This window comes from Rhipicephalus microplus, chromosome 8 (assembly GCF_043290135.1).
Source record: "Rhipicephalus microplus isolate Deutch F79 chromosome 8, USDA_Rmic, whole genome shotgun sequence".
NCBI lineage: Eukaryota > Metazoa > Arthropoda > Arachnida > Ixodida > Ixodidae > Rhipicephalus > Rhipicephalus microplus.
This window is the reverse complement of record NC_134707.1, coordinates 4326123-4329489: the sequence shown is the minus strand read 5'-3', so window position 1 is coordinate 4329489 and position 3367 is coordinate 4326123. Positions and strand designations below refer to the sequence as shown.

At 46.0% G+C, this 3367-nt stretch overlaps 1 long non-coding RNA gene across 1 annotated transcript; it reads left to right on the top strand.

Annotated features, from left to right (window-relative positions):
- The first annotated feature begins 276 nt into the window (after window positions 1-276).
- On the top strand, window positions 277-3155 carry LOC142768776 (uncharacterized). The gene is made up of 3 exons (XR_012885445.1): window positions 277-338; window positions 2443-2487; window positions 3108-3155. It is a non-coding gene; the product is annotated as an uncharacterized LOC142768776 (long non-coding RNA).
- Window positions 3156-3367: the final 212 nt, after the last annotated feature.

Genomic DNA, 3367 nt, shown 5'->3' with positions numbered 1-3367 from the left:
AGTGAACGGTTGTACAGCACGAGCAGTCGGTCTTTTTACTAGCAGACGCGGCCTGCGTCGGCGTCGCGAGGCGAGAGAGGCGGAGGGGAGCGACAGTTGGCACGAGACGCGAGCATGCGCAGTGGGTGGGTGGCGGCACCGCGACATGGTGCGACAAAGAAGTGCTCCACATTTAGAACATTACCAACAGAGACAGTATCTCTTAAGAGGATGCGCGTAGAAAGTTCCGTGTATTCCGACGCCTCTATTTTTAATTATTATGTTTTTTTTTCTTTCAGCTTTCATCGTCTCGGGAAGCACCACCTCTGGCAAGTAAACAGCCATGGCTAGCAGTGATGGTGAGTTTGTCGACATTGACCGAGTTCCGGGAAAATTGCAGCCCTTCCCGGCTGCCATTCGCCCACAAATGGGACAATTGCAGTTCTTCCCGCGAAGAGTCTGTCACTACTTTTAGATTTCATGAAAGAAATCCGGCAGCTAGCGAGTGATGTAATCTGAAAAATTTCGCTGCCGAAACCGAAACTCGCTAGAGTACTGTTGCCATAATTTTTAGGACGTTCGGAATATGTCAACTTTGTTGTACCACTCTCGATTGACTTTGCTTCGTGGTTTCGCTGGTTTCCTTTGCGATTCGGGCACGTCCAGCGTACGTCCTATCACACTCGGTATATGATTGATTGATTGATATGTGGGGTTTAACGTCCCAAAACCACCATATGATTATGAGAGACGCCGTAGTGGAGGGCTCCGGAAATTTCGACCACCTGGGGTTCTTTAACGTGCACCCAAATCTGAGCACACGGGCCTACAACATTTCCGCCTCCATCGGAAATGCAGCCGCCGCAGCCGGGATTCGAACCCGCGACCTGCGGGTCAGCAGCCGAGTACCTTAGCCACTAGACCACCGCGGCGGGGCACTCGGTATATGAACTACACGTGAGCGCACGGCAAAGCGCGCTACAAGGTTGTACAGTTTAAGATCCCTAGATGAAACTTCTAGGGACCTCAGTACAGTTGCGACAATCATGACAAATTTTCACGTTATCGGGAAAGAGTTTGACTGTTCCCGTTATCGCGCATCGCTCCCACTTGCTTGCTTTTACCGTCACCCTGCTTTATTAGAAGGAACTTTTCGCTATTTGCTTTGCCTTATTGAAAAAAAAAATGGGCGCCAATCTGCAATTATTTCTAAAACTGATATCATGACACGGCAAAACGATGGCACAAGCGTAACAGTAAGTGGAGGCGATGTGCACTTGCAGGCGCAGCCTAGGCCTCCCTGATGATTCTGTATCACTATCGGCGCCACTGTACAACCTACAGTGCGCTTGGCCGCGCACTCCCACGGTGTAGCTAACTATAAGCGCGATAGTGCGTTAACGAATAATAAATAACTCTTGGGGTTTGACGTCCCAGAACCACCGTATGATTGTGAGAGACGCCGAAGTGGAAGGGCTCCGATAATTCTGACCACCTGGGATTCTTTAACATATGCACCTAAATATAAGCGCACGGGCCTCAAGCATTTTCGTTTTCATTGAAAATGCGGCTGCCGCTGCCACGATTCAATCCCACGACATTAACGAATTAAAAAAAAACTAGCACCACTGAAATCACTGTCGTGGACTGTGACGTCATTCTGGTCGTCTGCCACTTACGCTCATGGGAGCTTCGCTTTCGCCGGCGGATTTTGTTGCTTGTAGTTCCGCCACAGCAATTACCAGAGGGTGATTTCTCAGAAGCCTTTAAAGCAATGTCCTTTTCACAGAAAGGACAGAAATTCCCTCACTTGACCCGACCGCCCGTTTTCGTAAATTAAGAAGTTAACCAATTTACACTGCTTCGTTGCCACCGTAAATAATGTGCCTCTTAAAATGTTACCCACCACAAAAAGAGGTGAGTATGAAGGCCGTGAGTAGGCATTACATTTGCCTTATTTTTGATGATTTCCGAACACATTTCTTGAATCATCCTGCATATAAGACGCGGCCTACATCATTTCGCTCACTTGAAGCCTATGGAAGGCCCGGCACGTCATCAAGCTAGTTTAGTTCAAAATGTGAATAGTGTTTGCTCTCTGTAATATTAATAATAATATTACGAAGGGCCTTACGCGCCAAGAGCACGTTGTGATCATCAGCCACACTGTAGCAGAGGGCTCAGGACATTCGGACGTCCTCGGTTTTTTTTTTTTACATCTTAATCTTTGTGCATGGATTGGCCTCCAGCATTTTGCTTCTATCGCAACACGACCACTCCAGCCGCAATCGAACCCGCGACTTTCAGGTCGGCGGGCGAGAAGCGTAACCACTGAGGTGGCTTCCTCTCAAAAAGAAAATGTTAAAAAAATGCAGCTGATGACGTCTTATTGGTTTTTCATAGACGTGCCAGATCTGCTCCGGCAAAACGAATTCACATTTCTTTCCCTCTGTTTGCCTTCAGACAATAAAGAAGTATCCGGCCGACGTTCGCCATCAGAATTCAAAGGTAAGCGAGTACCGTCAAAACCTTTGCATTTGCTCGCCAAACTCAGCCACTCGTATTATTTAAAAAATACAAATCAATATATAAGTGAAATAAATTTGACTGGCCTATATGGTTTATTGATACACTGAAATTGACCTATATAGCTGTCATTGATCCGCGCTTAATTTTCAAAATGACCCTAATAAAATGCTAATCAGAACTAACTAACGAGCGAACGAAAGTATTTGTGATGTTATTTTGCAGTAATTACGGCGGACATGTTGATATTTACATCATAGTAATTACAAAATGTCACCCTCTATACTTTCCTCGGTAATGGGAATCGAGGAACATTCCCTGTTCAGCGATTTCTCATCATTGTGGGAATCATCATGAAACGGGTATCATCTAGAGCATACGTCCTGACTGCCGATTACGCAGATTTGCATTCGAACATCTGCTTGAGTGTCCTATACAATAACTACTTAAACAAGAAAACAGTAAAAATTCCTAAATCATCGGCTATGCACTTTGGTTGCGTGGAGCTAGGAGTCCATCGCTCACGTTGAAGGACTAGAATCGTCGATGTTTATCATCACCCTCTAGCACACTAAAAGATTAATCAGTTCATTATTTCACAGCGCCAGCAGACGGGGAGAGCCACCATGGATCGGACATGGATTTGTCGCGTGAGTGCCCCTTTTCGTCGATTCAACGATGAACGAGCGTTGAAGGGCCAAGGACAGTGCAGAATAACAATTTTTGATCAACTTATATGCGTCCCAAAAATCACGATGTGATTGAAGTACGCGGTAGCGGAGGGAAATTTCAATGATTATTGATATGTGGGGTTTAGTGTCTTAAAACCACCATATGATTATGACAGGCGCCGTGGTGGTCG